This window comes from Camellia sinensis, chromosome 6, assembly GCF_055761805.1.
Source record: "Camellia sinensis isolate YWXY chromosome 6, ASM5576180v1, whole genome shotgun sequence".
Classification (NCBI taxonomy): Eukaryota; Viridiplantae; Streptophyta; class Magnoliopsida; order Ericales; family Theaceae; genus Camellia; species Camellia sinensis.
This window is the reverse complement of record NC_138966.1, coordinates 46500554-46525600: the sequence shown is the minus strand read 5'-3', so window position 1 is coordinate 46525600 and position 25047 is coordinate 46500554. Positions and strand designations below refer to the sequence as shown.

At 37.8% G+C, this 25047-nt stretch overlaps 1 pseudogene; it reads right to left on the bottom strand.

The window, feature by feature from the left end:
- Positions 1–15703, bottom strand: part of LOC114285524 (putative sugar phosphate/phosphate translocator At3g14410) — a 39429-nt pseudogene extending 23726 nt beyond the window's left edge.
- Positions 15704–25047: the final 9344 nt, after the last annotated feature.

The following is a 25047-nucleotide window of genomic DNA, read 5'->3' as shown; positions in this document are numbered from 1 at the left end:
AGGTAGAATCTCTCCGTGAGAAGATTTCCAGTGGAAAGGTTGAGAAAGGTTTGACGGTGTATTCCGACCTGAGTGTGAGATACCGAGACCGTCCGTTTGTGCCAGAGTCTTGCCGAGAGGAGGTACTCCGAGAGTTTCATCATTCACGCCTTGCAGTGCATCCGGGAGGCACTAAGATGTATCGGGATTTGGGTCGTCAGTTCTGGTGGCGGGGTATGAAGAGAGATGTGGCAGCTTTCGTATCTAAGTGTCTTACTTGTCAGCAAGTGAAGGCCGAACATCAGAGGCCAGCGGGTTTGTTGCAACCCTTGCCTATTGCCGAGTGGAAGTGGGAGCATGTCACTATGGACTTCGTTGTAGGTCTTCCGAGGACTCAGCGGGGTAGTGATGCTATTTGGGTGGTTGTAGACCGGTTGACTAAGTCGGCGCACTTTATTTCTATGCACGTGAGAGATTCGGTAGATCATCTTGCCGACTTGTATATTCGGGACATAGTGAGATTGCACGGGGTCCCAGTGACGATCGTCTCAGATAGAGATCCTCGTTTTACTGCCAGGTTGTGGCAGAGTTTGCAGAGTGCCTTAGGCACTAAGTTGACCTTTAGCACGGCTTATCATCCTCAGACTGACGGACAGTCCGAGCGTACTATTCAGATACTTGAGGATATGCTTCGGGGTTGTGTTCTAGACTTTAGTGGGTCGTGGGAGATGCACTTTCCGTTGGTGGAGTTTGCCTACAACAACAGTTTCCAGTCTAGTATCGGTATGGCACCATTTGAGGCCTTGTATGGCCGACCGTGTAGATCTCCTGTGTGTTGGGCCGAGGTGGGTGTTGCACCTCTGTTGGGTCCAGAGTTGGTGAGGGAAACTACGGAGAAAGTTGAGCTTATCCGTAAGAGGCTTGTTACAGCACAGAGTCGTCAGAAATCGTATGCCGACCGTAGGAGGAGACCTTTGGTGTTTGAGGTGGGTGATCATGTCTTTCTGAAGATATCACCTAGACGGGGTTTGATGAGGTTTGGGAAGAGTGGGAAGTTGTCCCCTCGATTCATTGGTCCGTTTGAGATCCTTGAGAGGATTGGCGAGGTTGCTTATCGTTTAGCTTTGCCGCCGCAGTTGTCTGGAGTACATGACGTGTTTCATGTGAGTATGCTTCGGAAGTATGAGCCGGATCCATCACATGTGTTGGATTGGACCGATTTAGTGGTTGATGTGGATGTCTCATATGAGGAGAGACCGGTTCGGGTATTGGATAGGCGGGATCAAGTTTTGCGAGGCAAGACCATCCCTTTGGTAAAAGTTTTGTGGAAACATCATGGAGTGGAGGAAGCCACTTGGGAGCGTGAATTGGAAGTCCGTGAAAAATACCCGGACATGTTTATTCAGTTGTAATCTTATATTTAGATTTTGTAATATTGTTGAACTTAAGAGCTTTGCATATGTCTTAGGTTGTAAAACGTTGAGTATGTTTTGGAAAAGGGGTGTATCTTGAAACTTGCTTCATTATAGAAGTTTAGTATAGTATTGCATATGTTGATTACATTGCTTAGTGTGTTATGTATATCATGTAATTAAATATGATATGGGATTGTTAGCATTGAAAGGAATAATGCATAATAATGATACAGATTGAAATATATGTTGTGTTATATATTTGGTATGAGATGCCTCTTGATAAAGAGATGAAATGACCAGTTTTGGGTCAAGATGTTTACTAATGAATTGTTTAAAAAAAAAAAAATCTGTTATAAAAAAAACTTATGCTTAATTTCGAGGACGAAATTCTTTGAAGGGGGGGAGGTTATAGCGACCCCGGTCTTTTCCCATTTGATTATTGTATCCGGACTTAGGTTCCGTAGATTCTGTCATTGTATAATGGTTGTTGTTGTTGTTCCTTATTTTTCTCTTTTGGAATTATAGGATGTGTTAGGCAGGTTTGTTCAGGTTGGTTGGGTTTAGAAACCAAGTGTTGCTGTCCAGGTTTTTGGTTCTTCGCTCGAGCGAGGAGTTGTTCGCTCGAGCGAGAGGTAGTGTTTGATTTGGACCTGTAGCTGTGCATTCTTGGCTCGAGCAAGCTTTTCTTCGCTCGAGCGAGTTAGTTCATCCTTCGCTCGAGCTATAGTTCCTTCGCTCGAGCGTGTGTCTGGGTTCTGACCTGAGGGTTTGAGTTCTTCGCTCGATCGAGCTTTCTTTCGCTCGAGCGAGCTTTTGGGTTGTTGGCTCGAGCAAGGCTTCCTTGGCTCGAGCGTAGTTTCTCTGTGTCTGGTCGCTCGAGCGACCAAGTCTTCGCTCGAGCGAGCCTGTCCAGTTTATATACACAGCAGCGGGATTTGATCAGTCTTTTTCATTTTCTTTTGATTCCAAACCCTAGGTCCGACTTCTCTCTCTCCCTACTCACCTTCTTTCTTAGATTTGATCCACTTAGGGTGTGTGTCTACCCTAGATTCTTCATTAAAAAGATAGAGTGAGGCAAGGGCTACCATTTAATCTGAGCATTTGGCGATTTGGAGCACTTTGGTATTTGGGCACTCATCTCTTTCTTCACCTTTTGGGTTGTTTTCTTTGAGGTAGGGATTTTCCTACTCCATTTTATAGGTTTTGTTCTAAGTTTTGGTATTTTAACATGTTGGGGATACTTTGGTAAATTTTGGGAAAAACCCTAGTTGTATTATTGAATTAATTTGTATAAGTAATTCATGGAATTGGGAAAAGAGGGTTAAATTCATGGAATTCATTGATTAAATGGCGTATTGGGTAATTGGTATCATTTGTCTATTGAATTGTTGACATAGTTATTTTCAGTTTAGAAATAACTGTTTTGGGCTATCGGTGGAGGATAGTCGTGATTGTTGTAGACATTGCATGTGGATTAGGAATAACTGAAACTAATCACATTGGTTAAGTCATTAATTTTGACTATGGCATTGATACAGAAAATACGTGTATTGATTGAGCATTGCATTTGCATACATTGTTTTGTGTGTGGGAGGAGATAGGGGATGTACTCCACGGTTTAGGGGAAGATAGGGGATGGACCTCTAAATCGGATTTTGTTTGGGAGGAGATAGGGGATGGACTCCATTAGCATCACTTTTATGTGTGCTTATTTATATAGAACTGTTTTATTGATACAGCACTAAAATGTGTATCAATCTGGAAGTATGAAGTGTTTGATTTGAGCTTGAGTCTCATTTGTTGTTAATATTGGAAGGATGTGAATATGATATATGTGATTTCACTGTTATAAGTTTGGCCAGGTTCTGAGCCATGTTGATAAAACTGGAAAGTAAAACGTATCTTTGGCAATAATGTCATGAGTCTGTAAAATGAAGTAATTGATTATTTTGGTTAACCATCTGTTGAATGCTATTGCTTTATTCATTGCTTATATGTGGTTTAGTATATTTCTACTGGGCTGTGGCTCACCCTTTATGGGAACATCATTTTCAGGTTCAGGTGATAAACTACCTCCAAGGACTTAGCCTGGGAGGGTTTGGCTTCTGGATTGGAGAGGACTACCTTTAGTTAATTGTCTTTAATTATTATTACATGTAAACATTCAAGCCTAGGGCTTCCCTTGTATTGAGTTAGAACTCATATTTTTGTATCCAAGTGTTGGCTTGGAAAGATGTAAGCCTGTAGGGCGTTTTATTCGATATTACATGTAATGCTTTATTTAGTATTACTCTGATGAATGAATTCATAAATTGTCTTCTTTAAATAATGCATGTCAATGTTATAAAATGGGTTAATTTGAGGGCGTGACACTAATATTTGCAATAATTGGAACATTGGATTTCATGTTTTGTTTCGAAATTGTTTCGAATATGTACCACTTGAAAAAGTGATATCATATATACATTACTCAAATCATTCCAATTCAAACAACTAACCTTCATCCACAGGCATTCAAGCAGATATATCATTTAAGCACTTAGCCTCATGGTATTTACGCGTATCATGGGAACAATCACACGCATGTGGTTATGCTAAAGTAATAAGTGCTCACCTCGTACTCCAAGGAAAGCCAAAAGAAATAAAAGAGTTAGAAAAAATGCATGATCCTATGGATGCAAAATGACTAATGCAACACATGCAATATGCAATTTTAAATAGGCTCGGCTATTAACATGACATGTGAATCAATTTGATAGCACGCAGTAACACATGTATTCAATGAAGTAACAAACAACAATGCTTGTTAGAATGATGAACTGAGCCTCGATGCATGCAAGACAAGTGTATGCAAACATGGAAAACGCTAAGAGAAACATGATGTTCTAAACCAACCATCGTAAGCAAATAAGTAAAAGGGAGAAAGACGTGGGGTTGGAAGACATACAACTTATTATAACATTGCCCTCGTGCAAGAGGGTGCGAATCAAAGTCCGAAAGTCCAAATTAAACTACTTATTACAAAATCGAATGAATAAATTAAAGAAGCAACTAGCTAACTATGCTATTACAACAAGGATAACCATCATAAGTAAACCAGCTATTTAAACTAACTAGTTATAACAATTACAAATAAACAATATTAATTATAACAAGACTAATAAATAAATTAATTACAACAATGCATAAAGCATTAATACACAATCGTTGTATTCACAAGGTCCCAGAACAACACTGTCTGCCTTGGCTTGCTCTGTTTTACCTTCAGCTACTGCTCTCTTTTTTCTACAAAAATAAACTGCTGACCAAACATTGATGACTGGCCGGCCCTCAATAAAGCCCGGTCGGGCCTAAAGAAGGTTGCTCGTGCCTCAATGTCATGTAAAATTCTATTATGTGCTTTGAAGTGAAAACAGTGCAGACAAAGTGTTCTGAACTCTATTTGTCCCTCCTACACTTCTCTGTTATGGAGAAGCCTCGAGAGAAGGCTAGAATTGTTTCCAAAACCATCAATAAGCAAATTGATTGCTTAATGATTTCGATTACAATTTGGACAAAAAATCAATAAATGAAAGGAACTATAACCACCCCTCCCTCCAATCATAGAGTGAACTCAAAGAGGGAGGTAGAGACGCTTCAAGGTTCATCAAAACATTATGAATTGATGTAAGACAACTCTTAACATAATGGATTCGGCATAACGTACGATCGAATCCCAAGCAATTTAACTCATTTTCTTTATGTGGGTTGGTTCATTTCAAGCCAATTTTCTTAGTCTTTTCCATTCTTTAGTCTATAAGTCCAAGGTGATGATTTTGTCCACTAAATGAGAAGCATATCAAACGGGAAGTGATTCTCAACATGAAAGGGAGGCTATGCCGTTGGTGATGAACCTCTGTAGAGATTAAGCCATTAAGCATAGATCTCTAACTTATGTTTTGAACAATCATCAACCGATTGAAACAACTCTCAAATTAAAAAAATGGATGATAGGTTGATTATTAAAATGAGGCTCATAACATGGAAATTAAACACAAAAAAAAAAAAAAAAAGAAAAAGGCTAGGACAACATGCAACAAGCTATATATACGAACTTATGAGACAACAAACAAACTAATCAAAACATGAACTAATTAAATAAATTAAAACAGACCTAAAATAGCCCCTAAAGTGTAAAAAACAGTAGCTAAAACCTTGTTAAAAGAGCACAAAAAGATAGGCAAAAACAAAGAGATACAAAGCTAGTAAGCAAAGCTAAGGAGGGGTGGCTAACCCCTCCACTTTTGGGACTTCTAAACCATATTTTAGCCTCTGAAAATAGTCCAAAAATAGTCTAAAAACTGCCCCAAAATAGTGGCTAAAATCAGAGAAATAAGTGGGAAACACGAGGATATAAGCTTGGAATAAGGTTCAAGGAAGGGTGGTTAACCCCTTCACCTTTGGTAGCTCTTAAATCACAAGTTTCAGCCCACAAAAATAGTCCAAAAAATAGTGTATAAAGAGAGGAAAAGAGTAAAAGAGGAATAAGGAAGAAGATGGAAAAGTTATACCTCTTGAAAGAGTGAATGCTTGTAGTTAAACAAACTTGATTCCAACACTGTCAAGTTTTATGAAATATGGTTTGAAACTTCCAGAAAAGCTTTAAGAACAAGCTCTAATGGTGTATGTATAGCTAAAGAAGGTTTGAAGGTCAAGAAAGCTTTTGTAAGGAACTTATGTCTAACCTTCTACAAATATCTCCTAGAACAATTCTCTAACCTCTAGGTTTTAAAAATATGCCTTGAATTCTCTACAAGAAAGCTTTAAATCCAAGCTTTAATGGTGTATGGAAGGTGAAAGTTGATTTGAAGAACAAAAGAAGCTTGAAGGTTCAAGAGCTCTCATCAATGTCTAAGCCTTTTGGAAAGTTTTTCTAACCTTAAAATCTAAAGTGGGAGGCCCCATTTATAGAGTTTGAGCCAAAAAGATCATAAATATCTTCAAACAAAGATATTTGTTCAATTCCTGCCAGCTGTCTGTCTGGCGCCATTGAGGGCCGGCCTAGCCTAAAAACACACTGTCGGGCCTAAAAAGCAACCCATGAAAAGTTTTCATTGAGGCCTGGCCAGTTCCAAATGGACCCGGGCCTTAAAAATTTGCATTCAGACTTGACTTCAAACGGGCATATCTCCCTCATCCGGACTCGGTTTTAAGTGATTCTTGAGTCTAAATTGAAACCCCAGAAGTCTAATTTCCAATGGTAGTGGCCTCACATCTAAATTATAAGTGTGCAAAGAGATATTCCTATTTTAGTAAAGGTTTCTCATTTCTATCTTAATCGGATTGATGCCTAACTTATCCGAACTAGTTTTCTTCCCTCCCCTCCTATTTTCTTCAACTTCAAACCTATAAATGAGATGTTTTATAGATTTTTTAAAGAGTTCACCTCCCTTCCATTTATTTCCACTTTGTCCTTACTTGGTTTACCGAAAAATGTAATGTTTTAAGCGAAATGTGAGCCTTGGAATATCGTAGAAGCATTTGGAAATGTATTTTGAAATGAGGGTTTTAAGGTGCAAAATAATTTGGCCAAAATGGGGTGCAAGGTTTGGGATTAGAGCTTGAATCCAAATTTCTTCGCTGAAGATTCGAACGATTGCATAGTGTAACTTTCATTATCGGGTGTTCGGAATAAAGCGCCCAATTTTTAAGGGCGGTCCAAAATGGGGTGTCAATAGATGGACCTAAGGTCGTTTTACATATCTGAAATGGACAGACGGTCATTCCATATATTTGACAGGATGGACCCAAGGTCGTTCTGATTATCTAATCCTCTGTACATCTGTAGACACCCCATTGTGACCGGCCCTAAGACTTGGGCGCTTTCTTTTGTTTACCTGATGATAAAAATCAGAATGTGTTTCTTACACAATCCTCAGTAAAAAAGATGGAATTTGAGTTTTACTCTCCACCATAGGCTTATTTTGGCCAAGTGTTTAGGTCCCATTGGGCACTGGAGCAAAGTTAGACTGAACTAGAGCAGACCGAGAAAATTTCTCTCCGGCCGATCAACCTCTTGGTCGTCTGGCCGGTCAATTACCCTATAAATAGTTTGCCCTGTTTTTTGTGTTGGTTCGAGTGGACACTTCTCAAACCCATTTTTTGACCCATTTACGCATTGAATGGATGCATACTCATCCTCTATTACTTAGTGCTTGATCCATTGGAGCTAATGCTCCGCTTTTGTCTTCCATTAGCTCCATTAGTGCTCCATTTGCTCCATTATTTTCCCTAATGCTCCATTAATCTTCTACTTTGTCTTCCACCATTTCTCCACTTACATGGCCTATATGAATACATCAGATTGTTGAGAGGAGAATGAGGATAGATTGAGGAGAGAAGGTTAGAGATGGAGGAAAAGAGAGTTTAAGATTTGAATTTAAGAGTTAGCCAAAATTGAGTGTTAATTGTGACCTTTCATTTCTCAAGTTGTACACTATATCTCATCTTCTATTACAAAAATTCATCCAAGTCATGTTATTGTAGTAAATTCTAGAGCTTTGATCAAAGAGAGAGTAGTCCTTGTGAAGTTCCAAGTGATCATTCCTACACTTGTCTAAAGCTACCATTGAAACTCAAATTCCAAGCTCTTGAATTGAGGATTATGAACACAATTCATAACCTTGAGGGTGATCAAGAGGAGGTTTGAAAATCAAGAAGTTCAATCTTTCTTCGGAAGGTAAATTTTCAATTCTTTCATTTTCTTGTACTTTCTATCTTATATTTGTTTTTCTTGTTTTATTTTCAATTCTTTTATTTTCTTACGCTTTCTATCTTATATTTGTTTTTCTTGTTTTAGTTTCATTTGTTGTAATCTTGCACTTTCCATCTTATATTTATTTTTCTTGTTTTAGTTTCATATTAGTTTTGTTGTAATCTTGCACTTTCTATTTTTTATTCGTTTTTCTTGTTTTAGTTTCATATTAGTTTTTTTTATTTGTAATCTAACCGGGAGTGGTTAGTTGAGCACCTACATATTCCTTATTTGTTCTTTTCTCAGTGTTACAACAAGACAAGCTTTGCTAGGCCTAGTTGGCCGGCTGGCTTATTTGGCCGGCTTGCTAACTTCTTTTGGATGGAATAGAGTAGCCTTCCGGTGTTGAGCATAACATGTTCGTATGGTCTTAAAAGCTCATGAAGTTTTTATTTTATTTTGTTTTGAGTGTTTTGTGAGGATTTTTTTTATATTTTTTATTATTATTTATTTTTGTTGTAATATACTCTCTGTCTCATTTGGTTTGTAATTATTCTGTCATAACCCGAACCCACCCAATGGATTATAGTCATAATCGGTCAGTAATCATGGGATTACCTACAACCTTAGTCAGAAATCAAATCATATTTAATAATAGGAGGCCAAATTGCAAAAGTAGAATTTGCAAGGACTGTCCAATGAGCTGTGCATACATCGCTTAACCAAAAAAATTTCTTATATATGTAACAACTCACACTATACAAACATCCATAACATGTATTACATAAGTCCAGGATCCTTGAAAAGTCAGTATTAAAAAAAAAACTAAGGCTATACACAAATTTCTTCACACATTACCACAAAAGAACAAAAGGAAAAGTAAAACAAAAGTAAGGCCTCTTGTGTGAGGCAACCTTGGTTGACTCCTCAAAACTCCGTTTCTCATAGCTCACTAGGGCTGGTGTTGGACATCTCGCTACTCACCTACATATATATAAATAATGAGTGAGCTAACGCCCAGTGAATAATACCAAAGTAAAGGAGTTTATGAATGAGATTCATTAAATCAAAATTCATAACAAAACTTGTTGCTCAATATCAACGCAAAACGACCTCAGGTCCAACATATCATATATCGTATCCATATACAAAACGACCTCAGGTCCAATTCGTATTTACAAAATGACCTTTGGTACATTATATGCAAAAGGACCTCAAGTCCAATTCTTAGACAAAACGACCTTCGGTCCATTATATGCGAAACGACCTTCGGTGCATTATATGTGAAGCGACTGTAGACTGTCCCCGAGAACTCCGCTCTCCGCACTGCGAGGGCGCGAATTGTTTTGTTCTGAGCCACTACAGTTCGGACTCAATGTCATGGTTCTGAATCTAATCTCACAAAGTGCAATCTGAGACCGATAAATCACCAAAGAGTCCAAATCCGGCAAATCGTTTTGGAAAATTAATTTTTATAAAGAAGTGCCAAACATGGACTACTTTGCCAGATATAGAGTCGCCACCTAAATGTTTTATTTTGGGAAAATTTAGGAAACCCTGACTCGTGCCTAAGGCCACATGTCCGTCATCACCAAAGTTGCCTCGGCTTGGGAACTTGGGTACGAGAGGGGAAGGTCATACAGCGAGCACCTCTGCTCGCCCGATCGAAAGATTGGCCTTTACTAAGCATGATATTTTGTTTTTGAAAACGCATGTGTTCTTATTCCGGTTATTTAACCTAGAATTACTATGTGATGTGCACATCATACAATTATAGACTAGATCGCCTAATTTGGAACAAAACATTGCATGTTCGTTTGTGAAAATGATTTGAAGTTTGCTACTCGCAAGTAGGCTAATTCGGGAATTTCAATGAATTGTTCCAATTCAAGCAACCCAACCTTCACCCACAGGCATTCAGACAGTTAAACACTTAAGCAGTTAGCCTTATGGCAAGCATGCTAAATATGGAAGCATTAACACACATGCAGTATGCTAAAGCGTAAACACTCACAGTGTACTCTGAGCCAAAACAGAGAACTAGTTAGAATTCATGCATGATCCTAGTTCATGTTAAGATAGCTAATGCAACACTTGCAAAATGCAACTAAGATAGGCTCGGCTATTCTAAGATGGCATATGAAATACAACTTGATACATGTATTCAAATTGGAATTGAAATACAATGCAATTAGTATGATGCGTTGAGCCCGGTGCATGCAAAACAGATGAATGATGCATGAATGCAAGCATAAGGATGCTAATCGAAACATGCCCTAAAACTAACCATCGTAAGCGGTTAAGTAAAAGGGAGAAAGAAATGGGGGTTGGAAGACATGCGTCGCACACACGCACGCTTATTACAACAGTTGGCCCTCTCGACAGAGGGTCTGAATAAGAAGCTAACTAGCTAATCTAAGCTAATTAAACTAATTGTTACATCACAAAATTTGAATAACTAGCTACAACTAATTATTACAAATCAAGCTAATCAAATACAAATAAGCAGCTAAACACATTAACTACTTAAGTACAAGATCAAAATACTAACTAGCTAAGCAAATTAGCTAAGTAAAGCAGTAAAGCAATGTCCGCAGAGGGAGAAGAATGCATGCATGCTCGGTCACCTCGTTCGGAAATCCAACGCGATGCCCCAACTTGCCTCTGTTTTCAATTTTTCTCAGAACCTTGCACCAAGCTCCACAAAGCTTCTAACTCACCTTGGGGACCGGTGGGAGGGCTGCCGACCACCTAGGGGTGTTTCCAGCCACTGGCCGACTATTTTCTATTGCTGCAGACTAGAAAAAGTGGTTGGCCAGCTAGTTTTTCTGGTTGGCCGACCAGTTTTTGCTGCACTTCTCCAATTTGCTGCAATAGAGAGCAAGAAAGGGCATGGCGATGTATTTGCAAGATATGTGTGCACAACTATCCTCCCTATCATTTCATAAGCTCAAGGGAGTGTGGTTCTCGACCTTCGGGCCACTAATCGCGCATTTCAATGCATGATGGCCGAGAAACCAAATTGCATAATTCACTGTAAAATGAATGCACACATAAACACATAAAGCCTAGAACTCTATCATGTATGATCAAGAGCGTCGGCGACCGAGAATTGGGGCACATTTCATCACTTCAAGTATGAAATGTCCCTCGTTTCTCGTGTTTGGACTAATACCCTATCCAAACAACAATGCAACAACAACATGCAAACATACAATGCAACTACATGGCATACACAATGCAAAGAATAACATGGCATACGCAATGCAATGTGACATGATCAACTTTAACAAAGCTAATGACATGCAAACAATGCTAATGCATGCATACACAATGCAAGGTAACATAAGCATGCAACAACCTAATGCAATGTAACAATATTCACATAACATGCTTGATGGACTTAAACCAAAATGGACAGACCTCAGTCAAGCCCAAATCAGTGGCTATAATGCTAAACTAAGGCAGGAAGTACAAAGTAAATGCATGCGCAATGCAAAGGCCCATTGACTAGGCATAACAGCACAACTCTCAAGAGTGCTCAAAGAGTGGCAAATGCAAGTGCATGAACATGAAACATGGACTGAAATCACATTACAAATGATGTCAAATCATTCAAATAGGCCAAGCAATACATGCTAGTGGACTTGATACACAAAGCTAACAACCTAGAATGCATTATAGCTATACAAAGCATGGCATGCATGACCAAAATAACACAAATCAGAGCTAGAGCATGCTAAAACATGGACAAAAGCTTCTCAGAGTCAAGCCAAAAGCATGCTAGAATGATAGTCTAAAGCATGGTACACATTAGGCTAATTCATGGAATTGCACTACAAGTGCATGGAGCATGCATGGGGCTATCAAACCAAACCTTAACAGAGGTATATCATGGCAAGACAACACCAAGAACATGCTGAGATGGACTCAAAACAAGCTAGAATGACATGTTACTTCATGAAGCATAAAAGACTAGTTTATGAAATTTACACTATAAGTGTATAAGGCATGCAAGGGATGACAAAACCAAGGCAAAACAGTGGTATTCCATACTGAAATAACCCCAAATACATGCTAAGATATGGCCAACATAAGCTTAACAAACATACTTACACATGAGGCATTCAAAGCAAGCATGCAAGACATAAGGAGAGGGGATGATCCTCTCCTATTTGGGACCTTAAAACACCATTTCTACCACTAAATTCCTCTGCGTTTCAGTGGTTAGAAGGCCAAAACAAGGTGATCCCAATAGATTAAGAAGATGGCACAAGAACAAGACCAAACAAGGCCTAAGAGGGGGTAGACTACCCCCAACACAAAAGTGACCTTAAACGAACATGCTAATGACTAAAAAATAGAACTTTTTTCAGTTTAAAGTCAAGGCAAAAACAGCATACAAATAGGTTCAAAAGCTTAAACCAAAACAAGGGTTAAAGGGCTAGTTGACTCACCCTTGAAGAACACCTTTGAAGCTACAACTCCAGCAGCTTTTCCTAACCAAAATCAGTCCAAAAACTCCAAAACAAACCTCAAGAAGCCTCAACAAGTGTGTGTTTGTGTGTTAAAGTGTGATAAAACTACACTTTTAAAGCACAAATATGAAGCAAAGAGCAAGATAGAGACAAATGTATATATCTATCTCTCCAACACAAAAATCTGAACCTGGAGGAGGAGGGGTGAGGTTCTCTTATATAGACAACCAAGGCTCAAGCTTGTTGGAAAAGCTTTAGGCTTGAAGCCATCCCTGTGTATGAAGGATGGCTTTTGTGCCCTCCAGCTGGCACAACTGGCTCTAAAATATCTCCAAAAAGGTGATGAAAAGCTGCCGACCACTTGAAGTGGTTGGCCAGCTACTTCTACTGGTCGGCCGACCAGTGGAAGTGGTCTCCCAGGGGAGAAAGTGGTCGGCCATGGTGGGAGATGGTCAGCAACATGAAAGTAAGGCAATGGTGTGGTGGCCGACCAGAAAAGGTGGCCCAAAGACCAAAAACACTAGTTGGCCGACTAGAAAACTGGCTTGCGGGGAAAGTAGTCTCCAAGGGGAAGAATTGGTCTCCCACCCTTGTACCACATTCCAAACAAGGAAAACAAGGTTTGTACCAAAAACAAACCAAAAGGGATGCAAGATGAGAGTCCGGGAGGCAAGGCGCGCGGTCGGGAGCCTTGAAAACTAGTCTACGAGCATCAAAAGTGGTCTACGACCACAAAAGTTGTCTCCCGGACCACAGTGTCCCTCTAGGCAGAGGCATCAAGGCATGGTCCAAAAACCAAGCCAAACGGAGAACGTTAAGCGGTCCCGAGACAAGGGGCGCGGCCGAAGGCTCCGAAAATCGAAAACTAGTCTCCAAGCAGGAAAAGTGGTCTACGACCACAAAGAGGTGGTCTACAAGACCTCTCCCTCCCTCCAGGGAAGAGAAACAAGGCTTGGTCCACAAACCGAGCCAAAGCACAAAGAGTTCAGAGGCTCGGAGGCAAGGCACTTAGCCAAAAACTCCGGAAACTCGAATGAGCACAACATGCACTATCACCGCGCACTCAATCGATGACGTTTGAGTCTTAAGGTCGGTCAAAAATAGGGTGTCTACAGCAACCTTGGGTCCAATTCATATACAAAATGACCTTGGGTCCAATCAATTCATATTCACATTTGTGCGCACTTTTAGATCCATGATCATGTTCACATTCGCCTTCGTATTGAAAACGACCTTAGGTCCAATCAATTCCTTATTCAAAACGGCCTTTGGCCCATGTAACAGTTATACAAAGCGGCCTTAGGCCCAATTTATATCCTCTTCAAGTAAACCGAACGGCCTTGTGCCCATTTCATATTCATACATTAATCACTTCACATGCTTCATTGCAAATCAAGTGAATAGAATACTCATTCATAGTGTCAATTCAGAAGTCTAGAAACTTACCACATAGGTAACATTTAGAAAATAATGCACACACAAAAATATCTTTACTAAGATATTACTCATTGTGTTCTGGTAATTGATTCGTCTTTGCACTTGACCCTACATAATTCATAACACATTGGGTCATAATACAATTCAGTCCGTTCTTTCGCTTTCTTAATTCTCTTAGGCTTCTTTTATATCCTTTAATTCATTTAGGATGCTTAATGTATGCCTAAGAATACTCAAAAATGAAAGAGAACGGAAATTGGAACATAAAACAGCTTTTCAAAAGTTTCTGAAACAAGGCGCTCTGCTCGAGCGCAGCTTTGGTCGCTTGAGTGGTTTGTAAACCTCTATAAAAGTATTGGTTGCATGATTTTTACGCTTGAGCGAGATGTTCTTCGCTCGAGCAATGAGTCTTGCAAAATAGGGTCTACTCGAGCGCAAAGTTTGTTGCTTGAGCCACCGTGCAATTCTCTGTAAAACTTCTGGAAGCTGAATTTTTACGCTCGAGCGAGACTCTCTTCGCTCGAGCGGACATGCCGAACTCTCGAATTTCTAGAATTTCGTTTGAAGCTCAAAACACCTTTCTAAAGGCTCAAAGCTTGCAAGTTGACAATAAAAACTTGGAAGAACATTATATAACATGAAAATATAAGTAGTTTGAAACCAATTGTCCAAAAGCATGGTCTATCTCCCAAATCATCTCAATTTCTTCTTGACAATTTCAAAACTCATGCAACCAAGCTTCATAACTTCATGGATTATGCATGCATGTAAATTATAGACTCTAACTCCATTTCAAATGGTACAAATGATGTTCAAAATCATGAGGGTCAACAAAATTATGCATGCATGTGTAATTTGGAACCCAATTCTTCATATTAAGTTTGTATTCTACATCAATTCACCAATTCTTCTTGAATACACATAATTATGGACTTAAGCTCATGAATTAAAGTTCAAATACTTACTTGGAGCCTTCAATCCTTCTAACTCTAGTAAATTCTTGAGCCTAGTTTCCTAAATCTTCAACTTCTAAGTCAATTCTTCAAGAATTTGGCCTCTCTCTCTAAATCAAGTGTTCTCTCACTAAAACTCTCTCTTGATAGATTTTTGAGCTCAAAGATATGAGCTAAGCCCCTAATTAGCACATATATAGGTTCCACAAATCATATTGGCTAATCAAAGCTTAGGCCTAATTAGATGCTCTTAAGTAAATCAAATTAATCTAATTATTTTGATATGAATGAATTTTTAATTAAGTTTCACCATAGGCTCTAAAAATTATGCTAATCACAATGATACAGTCAATTTTGGTTTTTGTTACCTCTACGACTCTCAATTTGAAATCATAATAGGACATAGAACATATTTCTTTAAGGTGAACAGATATAACTTCAATGTCACATATAATAACATGATTAGCATTCAAATTCACATCAAGCACATAATCACAAGTACAATTAACGATTAACAATGTATCACAGAGCAGGGTTGTCACATTTTTTTCTCCTTTAGGAAGTTTGGTCCCCCAAACTTATGTTACCTTCCGTCGGAAACAAATGTAGGTAGTGTTGTTGCATCTCTTCTTCTTTCTCCGACGTGGAATCCCTTCCATAATGTTCTTTCCATTCCACTTTCATCGTTAGAATGGATTTGTTCCTCATTGCTATACTTGTCGGTCAATGATCCGTTCTGGCCATTCTGTGTACTCCATATTTTCGTCAAGTGCTGTTCGGTGAAAATTAATTACGTAGAACGAATCTTGGAGATAGCCCCTCAACATTGGTACGTGGAATACGTTGTGCATTTGTTCCATTCCCATCGGTAACACAACTTTATAAGCAATTGGACCAAGCCTTTCTAGAATTTGAAACGGTCTAATGTAACGAGGTGATAATTTACCCTTTTTACCGAACCTTAATTGGCCTTTCATTGGATTCACATGAATAAACACATGATCACCAACCTCATACTCAAGGGCTTTCTTCTAACATCCGCATAACTCTTTTGTCGGTTTTGTGCTGTCTGAAGTCTTTGTTGAACAACTTTAATTTTATCGGTAGTTGTCTGCACAAGTTCAAGTCCAAGCAAGACCCTATCCCCAACTTCAGTCCAACATATCAAAGATCTACATTTTCGGCGATACAAAGCTTCATAAAGTGTCATACCAATACTGGAGTGGACACTATTATTATACGCAAATTCAGCCAATGCTAGGTAAGTCTCCCAACTCACTTGAAAATCGAAAGCACACATCCTGAGCATATCTTCTAGAGTATGTATAGTCTGTTCCGATTGTCCATCAGTTTGTGAATGAAATGTTGTACTAAATCTTAGTTCTGTTCCCGTTGTTGCTTGAAGACTTTTCCAGAATCTAAATACAAATTCCGGATCTTTATCCAACACGATAGACACTAGAACTTCATGTAAACAAACAATTTCATCAACATAAATAATGGCTAATCTATATGCATCATACATGGTTTTCATAGGTAGAAAATACGTAGATTTAGTCAGTCTATCAACTATAATCCAAATAGAAACCATACCTCTAGGTGTCCGAGGTAGGCCAACAACAAAGTCCATGGTTATGTGCTCCCACTTCCATTCTGGAATAGGGAGAGGTTGAAGTAGACCTGCTAGTTCTGGTGTTCAACTTTAACTTGTTGACACTAAAGACATTTAGACACATATTTTTCAATTTCACGTTTCATATTTGGCCACCAGTAAGTCTGTTTTATGTCCTAATACATCTTATTGTTACCCGGATGCATAGTAAACATTGATTTATGAGATCCATCAAGAATTCTCCTCTTTAACTCAGGGATATTCGGGACACACAATCTATCTTGGAATTTCAACACCTCATTTACAACACTATATCCCAGTTTCAAATTTGCCTAAAATTCATCAACTATCTTCTTGAGGAATTCATCCTCTTTTTGTCTCTACTTAATCTCATCAATGATTGATGGTTCAAGCCACCTTCTTTGCCACATATTCAATTCTTTTTGAGTAAAGAAATACTTCAAACTTTTGTGATCCATGTAGACTTCACATTTTGCCCCATACAAGTAATGTTGCCAATTTTTCAAAGCAAATACAACTGTGGCCAGTTCCAGGTCATGTGTTGGGTAGTTCTTCTCATGTGGTCTTAATTGTCGGGAAGCATTAGCAGTTACCCGTCCTTCCTACATTAACACACAACCTAAACCCTTATAAGATGCAACACTATAAATCACAAAGTTTCCTGTACCTGTGTGCAATGTTAACACTGGTGCAGTAGCCAATCTCGTTTTCAGTTCTTGAAAGGAAGATTCTCTTTTATCATTCCATTCAAATGGTTGTTCTTTGCGTGTAAGTTAGGTACGAGGTACAGTTATTTTTGAAAAATCTTTCACAAACCTGCTGTAGTACCCAGCTAAGCCCATAAAATTGCAGACTTCTGTTACATTTGTTGGAGTAGACCAGTTCACAATACTCTTTATCTTTTGTGGGTCTACTGAAATCCCCTCTTTGTTAATGACATGCCCTAAGAAAACAACCCCATCCAACCAAAATTCACATTTCTTTAGTTTAGTAAATAGTTTCTTTTCTCTAAGAATTTGCAAGATGGTTCTCAAATGTTGTTCATGTTCAAGTCTACTCTTTGAATATATCAAAATATCTTCAATAAAAACCACAACAAATTCATCAAGATAAGTCTTGAAAATTCGGTTCATAAGGTTCATAAATGTTGCAGGTGCATTAGTCACTCCAAATGGCATAACAAGAAATTTGTAATGACCATACCTTGTTCTGAATGCGATTTTCTCAATGTCTTTTGACTTCACCTTCAACTGATGGTATCCGGATCTCAAATCGATTTTTGAAAAGACTTGTGAACCATGTAACTGATCAAATAAATCATCAATTTGGAGCAATGGATATTTGTTCTTGAGAGTTACCTTGTTTAGTTCCCGGTAGTCAATGCACAAACGTAAAGTCCCGTCTTTCTTCTTCACAAATAACACTGATGCACCCCACGATGAAGTACTTGGTTGGATAAACCCTTTGTTAAACAAATCTTGCAATTGTTCTTTCAGTTCTTTCATCCTAGCAGTAGACATACTGTAGGGGGTTTTTTAGATAGGCTGGGTGCCTGGGGCAACATTAATGGTAAACTCTATTTCTCTGTCGACCAATCCCCCTAGCAGTTCATCAGGAAATACATCCGAAAATTCTCTAACAACAGAGATACTATCCATTTCAACATTCACAGATTGTTCAGTCAAGACACTATATAAATAACCTTGACACCCTTTCCTAAGAAGTTTACATGCTTTCATTTTTGAATTAGATAAGGCAGAGGCACTACCCCATTATCCACAAATTCAAATTCACCATGCCCTGGTGGTTTAAACACAGCCCATTTTGTTACATAGTTGATAGTGGCGTAGTATTTGGACAACCAATCCATACCCAGAATTACATTAAAGTGTCTAATGTCCAAGGATAAAAAATCCACATACAAGATAGCACTGTTAACTCTTATATCACAAACACTATACACAGATGTGCACAATATAGATTCCGTAGAAGAAACAGATACATAAAACAAATATAGCAATGACTCTAGGGGTCTAGTCAATCTAAATGCAAATATAGTAGACACAAAGGAATGCGTTGAGCTAGAATCAATTAACACAAAAGTATCTTAATTGCATATAGAGATAGTATCTGAGACAACAGCTTCAGTATTCTGTGTGTCACCTGGGACAAGTACAAAGACTCTCCCTTATCTCATTGTATATCTGGTAGTAGCAGGCCTCGTAGTATTGCTCAGTTTTGGGATGGATCTGGTCGAACTAACAACCAGTTTCCCACCTTTTTGTTGTTTAGGTTGGGTGCAATCCTTTTCCATACGTCCTATTTCACCACATCTATAGCATGCCCTGAAAATACGATAACAAACCCTACGATGCTTCTTATCACATTGAGTACAAGTTGGTGCCTTATCTCGGGTGGAGCCCGAAGTGCTGGTGGACCCCGTATTTTGTTTCTTTGACAATTTCTTGGAATAAAATCTAAAACTCATTGGGAAGAAAGAATTCAAAATAAAAATAAAAATAAATAAATCTCAAAGTAGAATTTTGGAAATTATGTAAAATTTTCAATTAGATGAAATCTTTAAGTTATTGACTTTAGAGGGAATTTTTATTTTATGGAAAAATGTTAGATAAGGAGGTAATGACCAAATCTTAAACTTTGAAATAAAATTTTGAAATTTTTTAGAAAGCATTTGACTAAAAGATAATTGTTTAATTGATTTCTTGGAATAAAATCTAAAATTCCTTAGGAATTTTTTGGGAATAAAATTTGAGTAGGTTGGAAATTACGAAAAGTTCTTTTCATGAAGTAAAAATCTTTGGGCTACTAACTTTGAACGAATCTTAATTTTATGGAAAAATGTTAGAGAATGAAGTGATGACCAAGTCTTCCATTTTGAATAAAATTTTGGTTCTTCTATAAGATATTTGGCTAAAGGATGATTGTTTGATTAATTCATTGGAATGAAATCTGAACTCCACAAAACTTTTGAAAAAAAAAAAAGAAAGAAAAACTTTGAAATTTGAATAGGAAAAAAAAAGAGGACTTTGTTTTGAAAAATGATTTTGAAAAAAAAAATGAAAGTTGTAATCTAATCATATGTTTTTAAAAATAAATTGGGGCACTTTTTGATAAAACAATGGAAAAGCAATTGTTTAGGTTGATCACTCTGGTAGGAATTTTTAAAATTCCTCAAAATTTCCTTGATCGGGCAACTATCACCTAAGAGCATCTCCAATGGAGTTGCTATTTAACCTTCCAAAGCTATAATTTGACAAGAGTGACAAAAAGAGGGTCTCCAATGGCCTGCTATTCTATTTGTCAAAGATAGCAGATGCCATTTCTGCTCTCAAATTTGGAGTGTTGAATAGTAGCTGCCAAACTTGCCACATCAGCAAATATCAAACAGATTTTTGGCACCAAATTCAGTTAAAAAAACAGAATTGAAATAGTAGAAAACCTTCCGAATTTCAGAATCAAACCCAAATTTGAGAATCAGGTATTATCCTACTTATGTGCAAAATGTTTATGTGGCAAATAGTATGAGAATTGTACACCTCTTGATTTGATATGACTTGTGAACATGCTGTTTGAATTTGTTGAATGAGTGGAATTATGAACCTATGCCTTATATTTGGGTTTCTAATGGGTTATATTTGACTTACTTGTTTTGAACATAAATCCTTGAAGGGGTACGAGTGCACAACGAAACATGATAGGTTGAATTATAGTTAATGAATGCTCTTAAGACTTACAAACTAGTGTATAGTATATGAGATGTTGAAATGCCATGAATTTGACAAATTACCTATGCTATGGAAAGTGTTGAAACTTGTGAATATTGAGAATTTGCTGATTGGTCCCTCATACAGTATTTAGATGACTTAATATGAACCATTTTGTATGATAACTTGAACTGATGGGCTAATGACATGATTCCTGTTCATGTGATTTGATATAGCTTGAGATGATAGGAACCAATATGCTTTGACTTGATATAACTGTGAGAGTTGTTGCACTTGTATCTTATTTGAGTTGGTTTACGGGGAAAACCATGACTTGCTTATAAACGAATGATCGGGTTATATTTGCTAAGGGCATTGGTAGATTAAGAACTTAAGTCTGATGTTAACATTTACGCTACTTTGCAGACTATTTATGAACTATTAATAGCAGACTATTTGATTATGAATAGTATGTAGACTTATACTGCCGACCGATTTGGAATATATGTGTTATGTGAAAGAATGATTAGTATTACCTTTATTGCCATGGGATTGATTGTTTAGAGCATGGTTACTTCCGTGTTATTGCAATTCAAATTCGATGCTATGAGAATTGTTGGTAGTGAACTATTTTGCTTGTAACTACCGACTACATAGAAGTATATAATTTTGTTAAAAACCAATAACTATCCTATGAATAACTACTTTAGTACGATTGTATTATGCCATTGAACCTATGGGAAAGGCAAATTGTGAACACCAGGTGATTGATTACTTTAGCATTGCATTGACTATCCTGGGATTAATATATGGATTTGCTTTAGAGTTGTGAATGACTTACTATGGAAATGTGCTGCCTCATGTTATTACAATTTTGGGAAGGACCGAGAAACGTTACTTGTTCACTTGTCGGTTTATTGTGCTCATGGGTTTTGACTATGGGAATGTGATCGACCTATGATATTACCAAATAAGAAGAGAAATTAGTGGTGCAACAAAAAAATGAAACGACAAACGGGACCCAAATTTAGTTTGTGACGTAATAAGACAAGTTTGGAGGACCAAAGTTTCTAAGGTGGGGATAATGTATTGACCCGGACATGCATCTGATTAATTAGGCATCTAATTGCATTGTTATGTGCTAATTGATTATGTGTTTGATAAGAAATTGTATGTGAACTAGAAAGATTTGCTTATATATCTGTTGATTGAAGAAAAACCTATTGAACTTACAACTACAAACTAAAATTGAAGGTCTTAGAGGCACCAAAAACCAAAATTGAGTGCATACTTGCGATCAACTTGATTTTTAGGACTTAATGAGAAGTTTTGTAAAAATTTGATTCATAATGAATTAAATTTGTTTAATTACATTGAAGCCATTGTTATATATAAGTATAGAGAGATATGGATGAGCCTTAGTGAGCCTTAGACTCAACAACTAAAAACTTGAAGAGAGAGAGAGAGAGAGAGAGAGAGAGAGAGAGAGAGAGAGAGAGAGAGACTCAAGGAGAAAGCAAGAGATGGAAGAAGAAAAGAGAGAGAAAAGAAGAATAATGAAAACCTGAAGCCAATCTCCACAAATTATCCATCTAAGGTAAGATTTATCTTCTAATTTGTTGACTTTGAGTCATCTACACTCCAAATCTATTGTCTTCAAACTTGATTAGTTGGAGACCATACATAATTACGAGTTTGGAGGTGTAACTCCTTGGTGTTCACTTATAAGTACATAAAAATGTGGATTGTAAGAATTAGCTCAAGATTTGGAACATGCATGGCATAATCTCATGTAAGTCATGATCGCAACCTTGTTTTCTTGCATGGCCTCTCATGATTTCAAAGGAATTGCTTTAGAGCTTGAGTTCAAGTTTTATATGTTATGATTTTATAATTTCCTCAAAGAAGTTGATCTTTAATTGAACATGTGAGTTGTTTTTAAAGTTATGATTTGTGTTTGTATTGGAAATATGAAATTCAAGATGTTTTTGAAGAGTTTTGGGTCTTGAAATGAAGAAAATTAAGGTTTAAAAGTGCAAAACTCAGCTCAAGCTTTACAACAAAATTTCAGACTACGATTGAACCTAGACCTCACATGTGGCCTAAGGCTCTGCACGTGCGGCCCAACTGCCTTGTTCCAAATTGTGTTCTGCAAAATTTCAAACTACGATTGAACCTAGACCTCACATTTTTGCACATGTGATTTTCAGGGCGGCCTCGAATTCGCTCTCTTTCTGTTTTTCCAACTTCTGGGCCTCCATTTGCATGGTTTTCAAGTGTTTTTCACATGCATTTCCCTTCCATGAACACGAAGGAAATTAAAAAATAAAAGAAACAAGATAGCAAATAAGTAATGGATGAAATGAATTAGTTTTGAACCGCTTGCATATTAAAAATGTTATGAAATGTATGCTTGGATATGTTTCTGCAAGTTGAGCCATTGAGGTGTACCACCGACCAAGCACTGTGAGTAACATTTCTGTAAAGATATGTTCATATGAATTATATTTGATATGCTATGAGATAAGTTATGTTTTGGAATGATATTTGTTTTCGTGAACGGATGTCCCATTTTCAAATCTATTATGGCATCCAAAGAATGGTCCCAAGCCATGGGGTATAGCGATCCCGGTTTTTCCTCCATTGTTTATTGTATTCCAGACTCGGTTCCATGGATGTTTTTTGTTGTCTAAATCGCATTTCCGTCCTTTAAGTCTTTGTTTTTGAGTTTTGGGATGTGTTGGGTGAGTTTGGAACAAGTTGGGTGCGTTTTGAAACAAATGGTTGTTGTCCAGGTTTTGGTTGCTTCGGTCGAGTGAGGCTTTTGTCGCTCGAACGAGCCTTGTGTTTTAGTTCCTTTGCTCGAGCCAGGATTCCTTCACTCGAGCGAGCTTTGGGTGGTGTGTCTCTTGGCTTGAGCGAGAACTCTTGCGCTTGAGCGTGTGTCTGCGTCTAGATTGGACCTGAAGGTTGGTATTCTTCGCTTGAGCGAGGCTTTTGTCGCTCGAGCGAGCGAGCTCTATGTTTTGTGTTTCTTTGCTCGAGTGAGAACTCCTCCGCTTGAACGTGCTTCTGGGTTGCAGACCTAAAGCTTCGCTTTGCCCGCTCGAGCAACGCTTCTTGCGCTCGAGCGAGGTTCTTTTGTGTCTGGTCGCTCGAGTGACCACTCATTCGCTCGAGTGAGCCCTGTATTTATCAGTTCGCAGCAGCGTCTTTCTTCTTCACTTTTTGATCTCTTTTTACCTCCAAACCCTAGATCCAACTCTCTCTCTCTCTATACACTCCTTCTCTCTACATATACACTTGATCTAGGGGGTTTCTACCCTACTCCCTTTGTTAAAAAGCTAAAGTATTGCGTGGGCTATCTTTTGATCCGAAAATGGTTGGATTTGGAGCACTTTGAGTTTCTTCCTTCTTCTCCTTTGAGCTCCGAAATTTGAGGTAGGAATAGACTACTTGTCTTCATGAGTTTTAACATAAATTTTAGTCATTTTGTATAAATGGTGAATATGGAGATTGTGGAAGGTTAGGGTTTGAATTTGAGATTATAAAAAGGGGGTTTTCTATTGTTAAGCTCCATGTCTATGTGAGACCCTGGAAAATGGGATTATTGGTGTAAAATTGAGGTAATTGAGCCTTAGGGCTAAAGTTGAGAAAAGGGGGAAAAGTGCCATAATTAAATGTAATTGATTAATTTGTATAATTAATTTGGTAATTGTGAGAATATGAAATTGAGTTGAAAATCACGAAATTGGTAAATTATGAGATTGAATGGTGTAGTTGGATTGATTAATCACTCACCTATGGAAATGTTGATAATTTATCTGTTTGATAAATTTATTATTTGTTTACAAATAACTATTTTGGGCTATCGGTGGAGGATAGTCTTGATTGTTGTAGACATTGCATGATGATTAGGTGAATTGAAACTAATCATTTGAATTATGTCATTGCATATGATGGTTGAATTATTAACATTGAATATGTGCCTGAATTGATCATTGTATATGATAAAGCGTTTAAATACATTGCATATGTATCTTGTTTGGGAGGAGATAGGGGATGGACTCCATTGATAACTAAGTTGGCCAGAGTGTCCAGGGTGAAAATCCCGAAATCTTAATTACGTTTGCATAACGTAGATGAATTGAAGTATTGAAGCGTTAATAATATGAGTTATAGTCTCATTTTGAATCGAAGTATTGAAGTGTTAATAATATGAGTTGTAGTCTCATTTTAAGTTGATTATGATTGAAGTGTTGATAGTATGAGTTGTAATCTCATTTGAACTATTCGGATAAACAATGAACCATATCTATGAGTTGGATTGGATAATGAAACAGAAAGGGATTGAAATATGGTTGTGACTATGGATTGGTTATGGAAGAGATGTACGTTGATTTATATGAGTTAAACATTGATCGAATGCTAATATTTTAGTTAATTCTCATATTACGTTTAGCATATCTCTACTAGGCTTTGGCTCACCCTATATGGGGCATCATTTTCAGGTAGAGGTGATATGCCGCCTCCAAGGTCTTAGCTGGGAAGGTTTTGGGAGTTGAAGACCCTTTTGGTTATTTTGTTTTTGTTCGATGTTAAATGTAAATTCAAGCCAAGGGCTTAATGTGTTAGAGTTAGAACTCTTTTTTGTTGTAACCAAGTGTTGACTTGGAAAGTTGTAAGCTCGTGGG